Here is a 19359-nt window from a genome sequence, read left to right on the forward strand (position 1 = left end):
AACATACGGACAACGCACTTTTACTTTCTGCGCACCCACACAGTGGAATTCTCTCCCCTTTCACATCCGCCACTCTCGGTCACCCCAAGCATTCAAACGAGCACTTAAAACGCACCTCTTCAAGAAATACAACTCCTGATTTTGTTTTCTCAGTCCATCAGTAGGCTACATGTAGTGTATTTGTTGTTTTAGTGATAATGTGATAATGTATATAAACATCTAGGGCTGTTTTCAGTATTGTTGATAACATGTTCTGTTTGATTAAGGGTATTCAGCTGGTATTTCCTTGTTTTCACTACGTATTTTATTCATGTTTTTATTACTTAATTAGTGGAAGTATGCTTTTAATTAAGCGTTGCTGACTATGAATGTAGATGTAAATGCTTGTATAACTGTGTTTTAATTTTAAATGTGTCAAGCGCAAAGAGCATGATTGTAAAGTTATGATGTTGCGCTATATAAATGCTCATTTATTATTATTATTATTATTATTACATGTGTTGATTACCAAACTAATTCAATAAATTAAAGTTTGTTGTAGATTTGTTGGTGTGTGCTTGAGTCGACGGGTGCTCTTATCTCACGTAAAAGCCTGGACAGATCTGCGGTGGATTACATGTTTGTTTACGCCAGAAGAAAGTATCTTTTAAAGTATCTTTTAAAGAAAACTACAAGCCTTCAACTCAGCTGAATTATGTTGCAATGTGACTGTTTTCATGAAAGTGGTGTGGCTTTGTTATTGGATTAAAATCTCGCTGGAAATATTTTATGTAGAATGAATCGTGTTTCTTTCCCTATAACTGAAGCGAAGTTCATTTCTTTCTTTCAGTCAGTTTTCATTGACGGTAGGAAATCGAAGCCTGCGCTCCTTCAGTACGGTGTTCCACAAGGCCTGTTTTATTTAGTCTATACACTCAACCAATGTCAAGCATCATGAAAGAACAAAGCTGTGATTACCACAAGTTTGCTGACGATACGCATCTCAGAGGTTCTGAAATACCAGAAAAAGACAGTATTCTCACAGACAAGCTTGAGCAGTGTGTAGAGAAAGTAAAAGATTGGATGCTGTGCAACAAACTGAAACTCAACGACAATAAGACTGAGGCCCTGAAAGTTGGTACCCGCTCCCAGTGTAGTAGAGCACCTGGGGCTTGTCTGAGGGTAGGGGATCATGAAATAGTCTTTAAGCCTTACGTTAAAAATCTTGGGGTATATCTTGATTCACAACTTATCATGAGCAGACAAGTGAGTCACATTTGCAGTACGTCCTACCTGGAGATTCGCAGAGTAGCCAAGATAAGGCGTTTTTTGACCAAGAAGGCTGCCACACAGCTCGTCTGTGCACGTGTTACACCTCGCATTTACTACTGCAATTCTCTTTTGGCTGGCATTTCATCTGATCAGCTATCTCGCATTCAACGAGTTCAGAACAGTGCAGCTAAGGTAATCCTCCGAAAGAAGCGCAGGGATCATGCTACACCACTGCTGAATCATCTCCACTGGCTTCCAGTGCAACAGAGAATACAGTACAAGCTGGGCACTCTCGCTTTCAACTACTTTCATGGCACCCTCCCTCCTTACTTGTCATCAAAACTGACAAAGTACTCTCCAACTAGGTCCCTGAGGTCCTCATCCCAGCTGCTCCTCACAGCCCCTAGAGCTAAACGAACATCAGCTGGACAAAGATCATTCAGATATCAAGTCCCTACACTCTGGAACTCACTTCTCCTAGCGGTCCGCCAGTCTCCTTCATTACCATCATTTAAGATTAAACTGAAGACTCACCTGTACAAATCTGCCTTTTACTAAAATGAACAAAGTAATTAGGACATTGAAGCTGTTGTGTAATGTGTGCATGTGACTTGTGAGTGAATGTGCTGAATGATAAGTTTGCTTGTTGACTAGTTGTTAGTTGTTTAATTTGTTGCCCCAAAGTCTATGTTACATCTTCGTTCTGTTTTAGGTCTGTACGCTTTTATGTGAGTTCTGTTTTATTGTCAGACTTTTTATGTGTAACTATGTGTCTATTACTTATCTTACGTACGTGTTTGTTTTTTGTTGTTGTTTTTTTCATCTTTTTTAAAAACAATTTTTCTAGATTATTTTATATAACTATAAGTGGTCGTTGTCTATGAATTGTTTTTAATGCTTGTATGTTATTTCTTACGAGAAAACTTTTTATGTAAAATGTTAAATTTTAATGTCTACTGTAAAGCGCCATGAGACTGCCATTCGGCGGTGAACAGCACCATAAAAGAATGTTTTATTATTATTATTTATTATTATTATTATTATTATTATTATGTACGGCTGTATTTCATTTTTTTCTTTAACACCTCCCCCTCCCCCTCCCCCGTCTCTCTCACTGCATCTCTCCCTCCCTCCCTCCCTCCCTCCCTCCTCCCCTCTCTCTCTCTCTCTCTCTCTCTCTCTCTCTCTCTCTCTCTCTCTCTCTCTCTCTCTCTCTCTCTATGATTAAGTATGCATGTATGTTCGTTTCAGTTGTGTTTATCTTAGTGTCTGTTCATTCGTTGACAAAGACTATCGTTCATGCGGCATTGATGATATTGGTTGTTTTGGTTATTTGTCGTTGTTGATGGGTCTAATGTATGTTTCAGCACGTGTTTGAAATTATGAAAGTCTGATGTATCATTGTGTTATTGCAGTTGTCAGTACCTTTTCTATGTTCAATAAAAAGACATTTCAAAATGTACTTAGAATTTGGTCGATGACTGTGAAATGGAATGGGCACACACACACACACACACACACACACACACACACAAACACACACACACACATTAATACACACACACTCTCTCTCTCTCTCTCTCACACACACACACATGACATAGAACCGATGGTAGGCAGGGACCTATATTTATCTAATATAGGTCTATGGCTATAGCTTACATGTAGACGGACTTCTTTTCTTTCTTTTTTTAGTGAATGCAGCGCTTTTGTTTTGCTTTGCTTTGCTCTGTTTGTGTGTGTTTTTATGTTCGTTTTTTTTTTTTGAGGAGGGGGCGAGGGGTGTCTTGCGACTGTTCAAGTTTTTGTGGCGATCGTTGAGCTATCCGCGGTGAAACATTTCAAAATACGTACCAACTTACCACATGGACAGGCTCCAACAATTTAAATGAAAATGGATTTAAATAGTTAAGTAGTTGAGGTTTTTAACTTATTTAATCTAAATGACTTATTTTAAGGTTTACGCATCTGTGTAAGTGTACACATTACAACTCAGTCAGTTACGCTTGCCTTTGGGCATGATACGGTCCAAGGGAGGCTACTGGCGAGGAAAAAAAAAGTAAAACAACAGAACATCAACTCTTTATTACTCAACATTCAGGCGAAGACTACTCTCCGAGTTTGTTGTTGCCTCAGCTGTGTTGTCTAAGCCAGAGTGTGTGGGATCCGACTGTAGCTGTGTTCAAGGAAAGAATGGTGTGTCATCCGATGTGGTAACACTTTTTCTCCTTATCTCCTTTCATTCTTTGCATAGCTCACAATCCACGGCAATTTAAGCCTCCAATTTTGCAGATCATGCAAGCAAGAGTATCACAAGTGACATATTAAAGCAAGACGTGTGTGTGTGTGTGTGTGTGTGTGTGTGTGTGCTTTATAATAGCTTATTTCAACAACAAAAAAATCGGCTTATCACTGAGTTTGAGTCTCTCTGTTCAAGATGTGTGTGTGTGTGTGTGTCAGTGTATTGTGTTTCTGTGTATTGTGTTTCTGTCTAAATTGAACACAATTTACTTTGACCAGCTGCTAAATGAGAGTGTGTGTGTCTGTGCGAGGGTGTTTGTGTGTTTTCTTTCCAGATTACAGCCGAGTCACTTTGCATCAGCTGCCAAAGGAGCTTGATCGAGTGTGTGTATACATGCAAGGTTAGTATGTTTGCATGCGAATGCACAGGTCTTTTATTCGATCTCTGTCTGTTTACATTTTTACAGATCAAAGATGAGTGACTTTGACCAGCTTCCAAATGAGGTTGTCTTCCACATACTGTGTTTCCTCCGTGCTGAGGATCTTGCCAAGACAGGGTGCACTTGCAGACGACTGCATGAATTATCTAACATGGACAGCCTCTGGGAAGCCTTGTGCGGGCGAAGTTAGTCTCTGTCTGTGTTAATTCATTGTTGTGAGAATTTGTTGAGTCTTGCACTTCAGTAAATGGGTGCAATTTATCAAATTGGACTAGAGTAAAGCTTGGAAAGTTATGTATATTATTGATTTGGTATATACGTGTATGTGTATACCTTTTGTATGAAGGGAGTGGGGATGGATCCACATTGCACATGCGTGCGAGGATTGAGGGCAAATGCGGGCAAGAGGAGATAGTGTGTATATACGAATACCTATGTGTTTATGTATGGGTGTGAGTACAGGTGGGCATGTGTGCAGTTAGAACAGATGCGGTACTGGGGCCCCTTTTGTGACTTCCAAAAGTCTGAGAAAATCAGGTCTTATAATTAAAAGGGAGATCGAGTCTTGAAATACATGTAGAGGTGATTTTATAGACCTGAACAGAGTGTCTGAGAAAACAGGGGGGATCCATACATGCATGTATTCACTGTATAAGTATCCCGTGTGACTTGGAATAATTGGCCGTGAAAAGTAGGATATGCGCCGAAATGGCTGCGATCTGCTGGTCGATGTGAATGCGTGATGTATTGTGTAAAAAATTCCATCTCCCACGGCATAAATAAATCCCTGCGCCTTGAGTCCGAGTCTGGAGATACGCGCGCGATATAAGACTTCATATAACATTAAGTATCAGTGAATTTGAACCAGGAGCTAGTGAGTTGCATGTGTATTCTTAAATTGTATATTAAATATTAATTTGTATACCATAAAAAAAATCTGTGTCTTTGTTTTACAGACTCACCGGTGTCATCAATAATTGAAGAAAAGTTTCTTCTTTTCAGAATATGGACTGACCTCAACCGAAGGCTGGGGAGAAAATGTCACCTTTTATGACATATATTCCAAAGGTATTCTGAGCTGGCTGCCCTGTGAATTATTCTTTAAAACTCTCCTGTATTTTCCTCTCTCCTGTGTGTGTTTTCGTACCCTAAGAATAGACACATGGATATAGATTGTCATAACTGCAATTAAAACCATGAAATTCGTCTTCGTTCGTACATGTGAAAAAGAAGGAGAGAGGATGTGTGTGTGTGTGTGTGTGAGACATGTTTTTCTCATTTTGATTTTTTTTTTAAATGTGTGTGTGGGTGTGTCAGGGGTAGAAAGTTGGGGATGGAACAAGAATAAAGAGTTTGTGTGTGTGTACTGCTCAATAAGAGGTTTAAAAAAACCATTGATTTTTTTCAGTGCTTCATCAGTACGGAAATTGCTTGGGGTTATGGCGAAGTGATTCTACACCCTATGGATTATGTGTTCATTTGAAGGTATTACCACATTTGTGCAGAGAAAACTACTAAACCGATCTTCATGAAACTTTACATGAGAGTTCCTGAGTATATATTCCCAGACTTTTTTCTTCTTTTTTTTAATAAAATTTATTGTCATCATTTTCACGAGTTTTCATTCACAAATACCTGGGAAATAAATCTCATGTTCCCCATGCAATAACTCGAGGTGGTGAATGGGTTTGAGCTTTCAGGTGAAACGTGGATTGTCAAAGTAAAAGCCAATCAGGCTGATTGTTTGATGTGTGGAACCATCGCGGCTTTGGATTTGTGTTTCCGAGGACAACGATTGTAAGCATTCACTCTCAAAGACCCAATCAATGTTGATAATTACCGCGGCGACTCATGGTCACTTTGCAACTTATCTCTGTAATCGCAAAAACCACAACGAAAAGTCATAAACGCTTAAAAGAAAAGAAATATGCTCAACACTTACTGAACTCACAGGTATGATCGCAGCTCTGTACATTTTCAGACTGGAAGAAAAGCGTCAACAAGCTACGTTTGACGTCACATACAAGTTTGACGTGTTATCTCGTGCTACTGTGACGATGCTTTGTGGCCCGGAGTTGGATTCTAAAAATTCGTCTCCCTGTGGGTTATTGTGCATTTTGTTGCACAACCAAAATGATGAGAAAAACGATGTTTGGTGGCTTGTTGTCAGACCAGCATTTTGTTGTTGGTCCTCGGGGAGCATATCGCCTTTTGTCTCATATTTATCAACCGCGGCCTTCGGCCTTGGTCGATAAAGATGAAACAAAAGACGATATGGTCCCTAGCTTGGACCAACAAAAAAGCTGGGGCCGGTTTCATATACCGCTCTTATCCTAACTTAGGAGCTCTTAAGGGGTCAAGATGGGGTTAAGAGCAAAGTTAAGATAGGTGCGTTTCACGGACCGCTCTTTGGCCAAAGAGCGCTCCTATGTCGCTCATTAGCGTAGGGCAGCTCCCCCCAGCCCTAAGTTAGGTAAGAGCAGACAAGCGCCCCCTACTTGCAAGGGAGATAATTTTAATCCTAAAAATGGCAGCCGTAAATGAGACTGTGAGTCGACTCGACTCGTGCATCATTTTGCGATATAACATGCGCCATCAACACATTTTCGTCACCGCACGGATCCGCGGAATGCCCAAGACGATAAGGAGAGTGCCGCACGCTTTCATTTGTCAAAGCATGGACTCCTGTTTGAAATATGTTGACAAGATTGTGGACGGTATGCAGTTTAGCACTTACAAGCACCCGCGAAGACTATGATTGCACCGTTTTCTGCGTGATTGATGTCTTTCATTCCATGCATGGCGACATATTCTACATCAGCAAGGAATCGAGTCTTCGCTGTATTCACCGAATGTATATTCTGCCTTGCACGACGAGTGTGAACCCGACAGGAAGCGGCTAACCACTCATACTCGTGAGCAATTCCAGATCTAGCTTGTAGTGCACTTTTTCGGCGTGTTTGTGGTGCTGTTTACACACATTTTCGAACAATAGTCTATCAGTCAGTCAACGAAACAAAACAGCACGAGTATAATATCAACAAGGAAGGATGCCACGCCGTGACGACTTCTACAGGCATTGAAGTAGTTGGTGACGAACATCTTTGGACCGTGTGTCGTGTTGTTCTATGGCCAGGTTGTGAAAAGGGTACCATGATTCTAAATGAGAGCTGCGTGTGTCCTGCAATCCAAGCACCTCTGGGCTTGTTCATATACGGTGACATTGGCTACATCTTGACACCCTGAATACTCACAGTCACACCCTATATCTACAGCAGTGCTCCAAGCAGGTTAACTCAACACGTGAACTAGACACGTCAGCATTGTTTCCTGTCATGATGAAAAAAGGTAAGGTTTGGAATAGATCTAAAGCATAATTGATCAAATGTTCCTTTCAAGGCATGCTACTTTTCAGATTGTGTTTGGTAATGTTGTTGCAGAAAATGTCAAGGTTATAAAACAGCTTGCATGAGAGAGAAAACATTAGAGCAGAAAAGGCATGTTTGAAACTTAAATGGGTTGTTATTGTTAATCAGCACCATATATACTGACTGTGCTCGTTGTAAGTTTGACTTGGTAGCTGTGCTGACAGTGTTGTCTTAGTATCATCTGCACTGCAGATCTGTGCAGCGTATTCACCTGGTTATTGTAAATGCATACAAGCAAAAACAGCATTCAGCAAACACTCATAATTTTCTTTCTTGTATCACCAGAGAATAAACTTCATCACCGTCTGCATCGTCTGGCACCACCATGCTCTCCTCCAGTGTCATCTTCTACCCGTGGACACTAACATACAGTTACCAAAGCAAGGGCAGGCACCACCATGCTCTCCTCCAGTGTCATCTTCTACCCGTGGACACTAACATGTACAGTTACCAAAGCAAGGGCAGGCACCACCATGCTCTCCTCCAGTCCCGTCATCTTCTACCCGTGGACACTAACATACAGTTACCAAACAAAGGGCAGAGACAATGAGGAATGCCAATGAAAGCATAAGTCTTAGTGAACATGGTGTGCAAGAAAAGACTGGACATCATTTCAGGTAAATATGTTATGCTTGTAATATGATACTCATTCAGTCATTGACAATTCTGTAGAACATTTGGAAAACAAAAGAATGATGTTTCAGTGTTTGACTTCTTTTTTAAACTTTTATCTGAAACTTTGACTTTAAATTTTACTACTCCTTGATATCAACAATTCTGATTCTTAAGTGACAATAACTAGTAATTTACTAGTACTAAAAACATGTATTTATGCTGTTATTGTTAACGTGGGGGGGGGGGGGGGGGGGGGGCATAGATTGTGAGGAGAATAGAACATGCTCTGGGGGATTTCAAGAAATTGTGCTAATTTGTAATTCAGTTGGTTTGTTCCATTTCCTGAATTGTTAGCCTTGTCTGATTCATTTTAAAGGACTGAGTCATTGCTGATATACAGAGCTTTCTTTTAATTGTTTAACCCCTCTAAATTAACGCAAGACCTCATGTTTTTTACTGCTGAAGCGATTGACACCTGCATCAGCAGTAATGGCAGAACACAAAGTACAAAAGTTAACCAAAGAAGACACCCTGTTCTGGACAGATAATTGATGTTCTTCTTCACGTATGTAAACGTTGCCAAAGCGCTTTGAGCTGTGAAGAAGCGCAATATAAATGTTCTATTTTATTATTATTATTGTGTCTATCCTGAACTTGAGTTGATTTTTAAGTGGTACTTTGTGTTTTTTCGGGTCAATTTTTGGGGCATCCTTTTTTGAGCAGCGGAAGAGTGTGCCACATTTCCAAGTGAAGTGCCTTTAATGGCGTAGAAAGTTTGAACAAAATGATTCGGGAGTGATTTTTTTTAAAGTACACAATTTGTACAGATAAAATGGTTTGCTAAGTGTAGTATGAATAAGAGCAAGTTTTAGAATTACTCACTGTCTTCTCTTTTTCTTGTAAGATTATGTGGTGAAACTGCTCTGTTGCTAACATTTAATACAAGAAACCTTCTGCTCTTATGACTATGTTGCTGTTCCTTGTTCAAGGACCTCTACCCACACACTGATGCTGACACTCGTTGAGGGGCCAACTACCAACACTGATTGTGATACTCGCTGAGGGGTCGACTACCAACACTGAGGCTGACGCTCGCTGAGGGGCCAACTACCAACACTGATGGTGATACTCGCTGAGGGGTCGACTACCAACACTGATGGTGATACTCGCTGAGGGGTCAACTACCAACACTGAGGCTGACACTCGCTGAGGGGCCAACTACCAACACTGATGCTGACACAACACTGATGCTGACACTCGCTGAGGGGTCGACTACCAACACTAAGGCTGACACTCGCCGAGGGGCCAACTACCAACGCTGATGCTGACACTCGCAGAGGGGCCAACTACCAACACTGACCCTGATACTCTCTGAGGGGCCAACTACCAACACTGATACTGACGCTTGCTCAGTGGCCAACTACCAACACTGATGTTGACGCTTGCTCACGGGTCAACTACCAACACTGATGTTGACGCTTGCTCAGTGGCCAACTACCAACACTGATGTTGACGCTTGCTCACGGGTCAACTACCAACACTGATGTTGACGCTTGCTCAGGGGCCAACTACGAACACTGATGCTGACGCTTGCTCAGGGGCCAACTACGAACACTGATGCTGACGCTTGCTCAGGGGTCAACTACCAACACTGTATGTAGTGGCCACTGTGTAACCTCCCTTGCACAAAACAACAAATTTTATATTTAAAATGGTTAAAGGAATTTTTTAAGCATTTACATTAATTATGCCAGGAACAGTCTGCAGACACAGAAGTATACAGTGGTTTTGTCAATATTAGTTAGCAGTTAAAACATGACCAACGTTCATATTCTATTTCTATACTACCGGTCAACAACAACAAACTAAGCAATCGCGTTTGAGGGCAGATCATTTTGATGAGGCCATTTATTGTAAAAGCAATTATAAGACTGAAAAGCCCATTCATTGTCCTATGTTATTTAGAAAACAGATTTAGTTTACACGAGGTACTGTTTATAAAGTAGAACCTACAAGACTAGCATCCCCAACAATCAAATTCGCAAAATCAAGTTTAACGTGTTAAAATCGACATACTATCAAAACTGCTGAAAGGAAACCTGTTGTGCATGTTATTAGAAAGAAAAATTAAATATGCATCCAAACAGTCAGCTTAGTTTACATATCTTGTCTAACAATGGCGTAATGGCATGATGAACGGTATGTAATTCTTCTGAGAAGCCGTAAAATGCGGTTTCTGGGGCCATTTTAGTGGGTAATCAGAAGAAATCCAGCACATTTAATAAATTTCTCAATGCATTGCCTTCAAACGTCTGGTAATTTATGCTAAGACATGTCGTTAAGTACATCAAGTCATTCGAGAGATTAGGTTTGCTTTTATTTGACATGCCAGAAAGAGTCCTTAAAATAGTCGGTTGGTCTAACTCTAAGCTGACTCATCAAACAAATTTAATTTGTTGCTATTTTCAACTTCAAATAAACCAAATACTCAAATTTCATGTACATATTTTATCAGACATGGATGGTATGAGGATTTCAAAGCGAAAGTAATCTTTAAGAAGTGGACTATTTTCACAGCGCTGAGCACAAATAGCCCACATCAAGCTCACTGTTGAACATTTAACTGCTAGCTGCTGAGCAGGGCTTTTGAGAGAGCATTTCCCAAGAATGTTTGTACGCGTTTGAACAAGTGGTCTGAGCAGCCGTCGTTGATTATGAATTACATTTCAGTGTAATTTGAAGCTTTAATGTTTGTTTAAAAAGCCTGCATATTTAAAAAAAAAATCTGTTTTCTTTGGAAAAGGTACATCTTTATTTTTTGTAATTCTTTCTAACATGTCGCATAACAGCAGTACTAACGTTTCAAATGACTTGACATTTTGTTTGTAATTCGGTACATCTGATTGTCTTGTCTTTCCATTATTGCCCACAATCAGCAGTAGTGATTACTTCGGCACTTGATGGGATGTTGCGCAAGTCCAAGAAAGCAGCGTTTCCAGCATCCAAAAGTCCATTTAAAATTCACAGGTTGGGGAGTATGGGGGGAAGGGGACATGAGTCACAGTGGCTACTGGTTTAGTGCGAGGCGCGCGACACAAAGGTGTCGACAGTGCGGGCCTCGACGACAGCTGCTGGTAGAGAGTTCCAGTCCTTCACTGTGCTGGGTAGAAAAGCGGCACTCCGATACTGAGTGCGGCAGGTGATGAGGCCGAACTGCTGGCAATGGCCTCTTCGCTGGCGTGGTGGTAAGGGGGCCAGCTTCGACTTGATGCCCGGACAGTGGACGATGCTGTTCGTGATCTTGTAGAGCATCGATAGGCGGGCAAGCTTCCTGCGCTCCTCCAGAGACTGCCACCCAAGGGAGTCTAGCATCCGGCTGACACTTGACGTGTTGTGGTAGCGGTTGCAGACGAATCGGGCAGCTCGTCTCTGGGCGGTCTCAAGCTTGTCGATGTTCTTCTGGGTGTGCAGGTCCCATACTGACGAGGCGTACTCCAGGATAGGCCTGACAAAGGCCTTGTATGCCTGCTCTTTCATGGATCTTGATGAGATCTTCAGATTGCGCCGCAGGAACCCCAGGGTCTTGTTTGCCTTGCTGACGATGTTGTTAATATGGTCGTCCCAGCACAGGTCACCCTGAATGGTCACACCCAGGTACTTGACCGCCTTCACTGTCTCCAGCGTATGCCCATGGAGCTGGTAAGAGGGCTGTAGTGGGCGTCTGCTCCTCGTAACAGGCAGGGTGTTGCACTTTGCAGGATGGAACTGCATGTCCCAGCTCTTCTCCCACTCGGCTAGGCGATGGAGGTCTTGTTGTAGCTGGGCCTGGTTGTTTACGCTAGTCACCACCCTGTACACTGCAGTGTCGTCCGCAAACAGGCGCGCTAGTGCCGTCAGTCTCTCCGGGAGGTCGTTAATGTACGCTAAGAATAGCGTCGGCCCCAGCACTGATTTGTTGCTTAATTAATTCATTTGATAATTGTCGGTAAAAATACCGGCTAACACCTCACAATCGCAAACCTGTTTAATGTTGTCTTTTCTAATTCATGACATGTGTTAGCACAAATCACCAAATATTTGAACGCAATGCGTTAAAAATTGCAGAAATTCAAATGTATTGTTTTGTTTCATTACCCGCTAAAACGGCTTCAAAAACTGCCTTTTATGCCTACTGAGAGGATTACCACATATTTTTTTTTGTTTGCTTAACGCCCAGCCGACCACGAAGGGCCATATCAGGGCGGTGCTGCTTTGACATATATATAACGTGCGCCACACACAAGACAGAAGTCGCAGCACAGGCTTCATGTCTCACCCAGTCACATTATTCTGACACCGGACCAACCAGTCCTAGCACTAACCCCATAATGCCAGACGCCAGGCGGAGCAGCCACTAGATTGCCAATTTTAAAGTCTTAGGTATGACCCGGCCGGGGTTCGAACCCACGACCTCCCGATCACGGGGCGGACGCCTTACCACTAGGCCAACCGTGCCGGTTTACCACATATACCTACTGAGAGAATTAACACATACACCGCTCAGCATGGCATAGTAACAAAATTGACTGTTTCAGATGCACATTTGATTGCTCTGAGTCTGATTTGTTGTCGATTTTAACGCAGGAACCTTGATTTTTCGAATTTGATTTTTGGGGGTGCCTGTGTTGTAGGAATCACTGTATGTATACACACTTCCTCATGTGAACTCAAACAGCTTTTTGAATAAGGGCAATCAATACATGCCCCTTTTCAGTCATATAATTTGTTTTACAATAGACTGCCTCATCAAAACATTCTGCCCTCAAACGCATCTGCCTAGTTCTTTAAAAGAATCACGCTTTGGACTACACAGTCCTGATGATGTGGGTCGTGTACAATCCATACTTTCCAAAGAAGGATTAAAAGTAAAATAAAAAGTATGGGTCGTACACTACCCACGCCATCCAATTAGGAGTTTTGCCGTCTCTTTGCATAGTATGGGTCGTACATGACCTACACCATCCCAATTAGAATACACAGCGTAAAATTCCTTACGGAATTCCATATGGGTCGTCCGCAACCCACATCAGCCCGACTGAGTAGTTCAAATTACTTCGTTTGTGTTAAAAGATAATTTTTCAAAAGTTCTGGTCAAATGACTTGAAGAGAAAAACCGGTGTATTTTATGGTAGTTCCTGCCCTCAACTTCCTTAGAATATGCACCATTTTGATCACTGTTTCTCGTAATTTCCGTTGACTTGTGCTCTTCAGTGTACTCAATTGCGATGAAATTTAAAGCCACATTGATTTTCGGGCTGTTGTTGTTGAAGATATTGAGTTTTTAAGTTTGTCTATGTAAATTGAATAATTAATTCTGTGACCTAAAAAAGAGAGGGGATAGTACTGTGACAATTTTCTGAATTTTGATTTTAACCCCAACCTTGTTCTTAGGTGTCCCAGTTCAACACACAGTGACTAGTATTTCTGAATCATACACACTTTGAAGGCAAACTTAATGCCTTATTGCACCCATTTTCGTACCCTAACTAAAACATTCATTTCCGTGTTTATTCATTTAAACGTTCAATGGCATTTAAAGGTAAAATAATTGATTTGGCTTTATCCTCGTATGTTAAATTTGCCAAATTGTGCCTATTCTGAATTTTCTTTGATGTATAATTAGTGCCTAATGTTTTTATAGGGTCGATTTTGGGGGGTACCCTTAATTAAAAGTGTGCCAGATAGCCAAGTGGATGGCCTTTAATGACAAAGAAAGTTTGAATGAATTGACACGGGAATGAATGGTCTAGTGGGGGTACGAAAATGTGTGCAACATATTTTTTTGGCAGAGTGTATATCCAATGGCAATAGTAATACCTGCCTTGCATGAACAAATAAAGGACTGGGTGGCCGAGTGGTAACGCACTTGCGCTCGGAAGCGAGAGGTTGTGAGTTCGACCCTGGGTCAGGGCGTTAGCAATTTTCTCCCCCCTTTCCTAACCTAGGTGGTGGGTTCAAGTGCTAGTCTTTCGGATGAGACGAAAAACCGAGGTCCCTTCGTGTACACTACATTGGGGTGTGCACGTTAAAGATCCCATGATTGACAAAAGGGTCTTTCCTGGCAAAATTGTATAGGCATAGATAAAAAATGTCCACCAAAATACCCGTGTGACTTGGAATAATAGGCCGTGAAAAGTAGGATATGCGCCGACATGGCTGCGATCTGCTGGTCGATGTGAATGCGTGATGTACTGTGTAAAAAATTCCATCTCACACGGCATAAATAGATCCTAGAGTCTGAGTCTGGAGATACGCGCGCGATATAAGACTTCATATAATAAAAGATTGATCAGAAAATTGTGTATGTAACTTTGTCTCACATAGCCATAAACAAGCTGGTAGCTGTTTCCCAAACCAATATAAAAAGAAACAAGTAAATAAAAAATATTTAACTCACAGTCACCCCATGAATTTGGATCAACAAGCCCAAGAATATTGGTTTTTTTCAATAATACTAAATTATTTTTTGAACATTCTTCAGTAACAAACAAAAACTATAAAACATATTCGAAAATGCTTTGTCAGGTTGAACTTTTAATCAGGTAAAAACAAAATACATACCTTATGCTTTGAATATTAATGTACATGTCTACTATCTGATACTGTATCGCATGAACTTCACACAGTCTGACTCAATGTGCCTTGTGAAATTGGGCAAGTAAATATTGGCAACAAACCTGTGATCTGGATTTTGACATAATACTTATATTTTAAAGGCACAATCTTTCCATGTCAAAGAATTGTTCTCATCATCACAGATGTGGACTGTCTTTTGCATGGATTGGTGGGATAAGACAAGTCTTACACTTGGACAAACACAGGGAGGGTAGGAGGAGGGGGGCCTTTTAAAATTCTATTTCAAATAAAGAATATGTTCGTACTCTATTTTAAGGTTTCACCTGGCCATCCTCTGTGTATCTGATACAGCTGTATATATATAAAAAAAATCCTTGTTATGCAAACTATCTTGTCAACCACCCCATTTACATTATGGGATTCATAATCCGGTATTTATGGTGTTTATGGCTATCTGGAAAGAAATTTTTTTTACTTTTGGGTACATGTCTAAAGGCAGTTTTGATTGATTGATTTTTGGATGATCACAGGTGGCAGTGACTGAATGTAATCAACAAAAGCCTCATAGTCTGCAATTAATAATTATCCAATGTACAAATATAAACGCATTCGTGTTGGTGTTTATGATTGATGCTTTACAGTGTTAGGAAGGTATGTAAAAGATAACCAGAAAAAGGTCAAACAATAAAACCCTGCTATTTCTCGTGTTAAGTTGTGGTGAAAATCGATGCATCGCATTGAAATAAAGTCAGATGTGAATGATCAGAAAGATTTGAATGATGTTTTGTTGGGTTCCATGCTTCTTGTTGGCATTTAATAACTGCTTGGAGATAAAAGTCTGTGTGTGTGCTTGTGTGTCTGTGTCAAGATATACATATAACGCAAATAATGCTTTCTTACTGAAATGACCATCCGTAGGATATGCTGACCAATGCTCTCTCTCTCTCTCTCTCTCTCTCTCTCTCTCTTCAGTATGACCTATCACGACTGATTATTGCAGAGTCAATGTCTTCATAAGTACAGAAAATAATTCATATAGATCTATGTAAAAACTAAAACACCCACACATATTTTGACACCCAGTCTGTGATGTCTGAATGAAATACATTTTTATTTACGTCACAATTGCATGACAAGTACGCGAGATAAATTTAACAACTTTGACCTGACAACACAAAACAAACAACAACAAAAAAACTCCCTCTCTGTCAGCAAAGCCTTACGCAGATCGATGCAAGGTGCAGATCAATCAAACACACACAATGTTGTCAAAATGGCACAAGACACGTACAGAGTGACCCAAGAAAACTGCAACCCTCACAACTGCTAATTACTTCTACATCTCTTGACCGGATCACTATATATTTAGGGGACATAAACTTCAGCCTATGCATGACCCTTCCCTTGATTGGCAATGTTGTAGAACAAATGGTCTGACGTTTGTGCAATTTCGAAACAAAGTTTCCAAATTCGACGATCGTCTCAACAGAACAAGGTTTGACATTTAGCGGTAGCAATACTTACCTGATTTAAACCCTCCAGACTTTTACTGTTTGGATTATCTGAATATCTGAGAATACACAAACACCCCCTTCACCCCCTTAGATCATCGGTGACCTAAAGAAAGCAGTTACAGCTCCCTAAACAGCAAAGCTTTCGTGCCACTCACAATTTCGGAGGGGTAATTTGAAACACATTTTGTAGAAAAGGTAAATGTCCGATCATTATACCTAGAGACTCGAAACTGTGTAGAATGGTCGTGGATGAACTGAAGTGTATGCACAACTATGAACATATTTGCTAAACTCAAATGACTGAAAAAATAAACCCTTCGTTGTACAGTTACACTTTCGCAATGCCACGCAAAATTCATTTATGACAGGAACGCTTTCATCCATTTGAAATGCCCTGATCCGGCTTTTAATTGCTATATTCAAATAACTGACTGTCTGATGTTGATTCAGGTATACTAAGTCATTCAAATTATCCCAAAGCTAACAATCTTGAGTGCTGAAATCGGGTTAGTTCGGCGACTGCTCAATTTCAAACCTCGTGCTGTTGAGTCGATCCCCGAATTTGGCAACCTTTTTTGAAAATGCACAAAAGTCAGACCATTTGATCTAAAAATTTGTCAATTTGTAGAAGGGTCATGCATAGACTGAAGTTTAAGTATCCCATATATCAAGTGATTCGGTCCACAGATGTAGAAGTTATTAACAAATTTGAGGCCTATAAAATTCATTATGGACGATGTCAAGGACGTCATTCAGATCTAGATCTACATACATACGTATGTACAGGTACCAAGTCTCATGTTTTATTCGTTTTGTAACGGGGCTAGAAAAACAAGCCTCCACGATCGCGTTGCTTTTGTTAACATTGGAAAGGAGGGTTATTATTTCTGTATGTGTAAATGTGTCCTTACTTTGTTTGGATCGATGTTATCATCAGCTTTTCGTCTGCTTTCAACCGGATGTTGTGACCTTCAACCTGATGTGACGTAACTAATCGGGAAACTCCGTTTAGCCACTAAAAATAGCGCTTTGCTCGCTCTTTGCAAAGAGCGATCCCAAAGATGGATCATGAAACGCGTCGTTCCTAACTTTCGTCCCACTCTCAGCTAAGAGCTCTTAAGGCCCTATTCCTAGGAACGCCTAAGAGCGCGTATATGAAACTGGCCCCTGGTCTGTCAACAAGCCACCAAACATCTTATAATGTCCTTGATGATGTCATATCCGGCTTTTTGTAAAAGTTGAGGCCGCACTGTCACGCCCTCATTTTTTTATCAAATGGATTGAAATTTTGGTCAATTAATAAGTTTGGTCATTAAAAATCTGAAAATTGTATCTAAAATGATGTTTTTATAAAACGATCCAAACATAAAGTCATCTTATTCTCCATCATTTTCTGATTTCATAAACATATAAATATGTTATATTCGGATTGAAAATAAGCTTTGCAAGCTAAAAATATAAAAATTATGATCAAAATTAAATTTCCGAAATTCCATTGTATTGCTTGTTGGTTCCTGAATCCAAAAACATTAGATATGTTATGTTTGGATTAAAAACAAGCTCAGAAAGTTAAAAAGAATAGAGATAACTGAAAAGCATGCTACCCTGCTCAGCGCAACCACTACCGCGCTTTACTGGCTTGTTAATTTCACTGCCTTTTCCACGAGCGGGGGACTGACGATGCTATACGGTCTTGGTGAAAAAATGCAGTGTGTTCAGTTTCATTCTGTGAGTTCGACAGCTTGACTAAATGTAGTAGTTTTGCCTCACGCGACTTGTTTGTTTTGGGCTTTTGATTTGTTTCCCATCGTTTATTTTCAAAATGAGTGATCGCTGCTGTACACTGTGTATTATATACAGAGTTGCTTCATTGATTAATGAATCATTTGCATTGCTTGGATCTGCAGCAGGAAAAGGGGGAATTGGTTGCCCGCTGCTTGAATTTCCCCAAGACTGAAGATGTGCGGGACCCTTTGCATTGGTCAAGGCCAGTCTTCAGAGTGACCTTGAAAGATGGGGAAGGTCAAGTCATCTGCCGAAAAGAATGCACACCATCTGCGGCTCATTTAAAGGCAAGCTGACTGGACTTTTTTGGTGACGTTTTTCTTAGCTGAATCTGCATGCAATCCTGCTTTTTTACATTTAGTCAAGTTTTGACTGTGTGTCTGTGTATGTGTGTGTGTGTAGAGCGATTCAGAGTAAACTACTGGACCGATCTTTATGAAATTTTACATGAGAGTTCCTGGGTATGATATCCCCCAGACGTTTTTATCATTTTTTCGATATATATCTTTGATGACGTCATATCCGGCTTTTTGTAAAAGTTGAGGTGGCACTGTCACACCCTCATTTTTTAATCAAATTGATTGACATTTTTGTAAAGCAATCTTCGACGAAGGCCGGACTTTGGTATTGCATTTCAGCTTGGTGGCTTAAAAATTAATTAATGACTTTGGTCATTAAAAATCTGAAAATTGTAATTAAATTTTTTTTTTTATAAAACGTTCCAAATTTACGTTCATCTTATTCTTCATCAATTTCTGATTCCAAAAACATATAAATATGTTATATTTGAATTAAAAACAAGCTCTGAAAATTAAAAATATAAAAATTATGATCAAAATAAAATTTCAGAAATCGATTTAAAAACAATTTCATCTTATTCCTTGTTGGTTCCTGATTCCAAAAACATAATAGATATTGTAAGAGAAACCGTGACTGTCGGAAGGGTTGTCATGCCAAGACAGCTGACGTAACTAATATAGGCCGAAGGAATGATTATGACGCAGTGGAAGTGACGTGCGGATTCTCGACCGGCGGGTAGGCGCAGTTAATCAGAGAAATCAGAACCACACAGACGTTACGTCGCCCCGAAAGGGATCCCCGTATCAAGTAAGTCACTTGGGTAGAACATGGTCGCCTGTGCTTAGCTTGCCGTCCCAGTAGATAATGGCCGCTAGGGACGGACGGCCATACTTGCCAAGGGCACACTATGGGTATCCCGTAAAACCCGTGTAAAATATTACATTGGCGACGAGGATGTCGAGACGAGCCTGCGCCATGTTGCGAGACCGTTTTCGACGTGGGTTGGGGGTGGAAAACGTCTCTGGTGATGGTCTGATTGACTGCCGGGGACATATGGAGTTTCCTCCGGTGTCCTCCTTTTGTGTTTCATTCTAATTTATGGTTACCTTGCATAGGAGTAAAGGATTGTTTTAGTTTCGAAATTGTTTAGGGAATTTTTAGTTTCCGTTG

The 19359-nt window shown here is 40.6% G+C and overlaps 2 long non-coding RNA genes across 3 annotated transcripts; both read left to right on the plus strand.

Moving 5' to 3' along the window:
* Positions 1–3332: 3332 nt before the first annotated feature.
* Positions 3333–18619, plus strand: LOC138968839 (uncharacterized). 2 transcript variants are annotated; one of them, XR_011456298.1, is made up of 5 exons: positions 3333–3447; positions 3960–4117; positions 4935–5000; positions 5341–5417; positions 18012–18619. It is a non-coding gene; the product is annotated as an uncharacterized lncRNA (long non-coding RNA). The 2 variants fall into 2 exon arrangements; XR_011456296.1 differs by having other exon boundaries at positions 3359–3464.
* On the plus strand, positions 7113–9373 carry LOC138963739 (uncharacterized). The gene is made up of 3 exons (XR_011454899.1): positions 7113–7280; positions 7646–7977; positions 8965–9373. It is a non-coding gene; the product is annotated as an uncharacterized lncRNA (long non-coding RNA).
* Positions 18620–19359: the final 740 nt, after the last annotated feature.

This window comes from Littorina saxatilis, linkage group LG1, assembly GCF_037325665.1.
Source record: "Littorina saxatilis isolate snail1 linkage group LG1, US_GU_Lsax_2.0, whole genome shotgun sequence".
NCBI classification, from domain to species: domain Eukaryota; kingdom Metazoa; phylum Mollusca; class Gastropoda; order Littorinimorpha; family Littorinidae; genus Littorina; species Littorina saxatilis.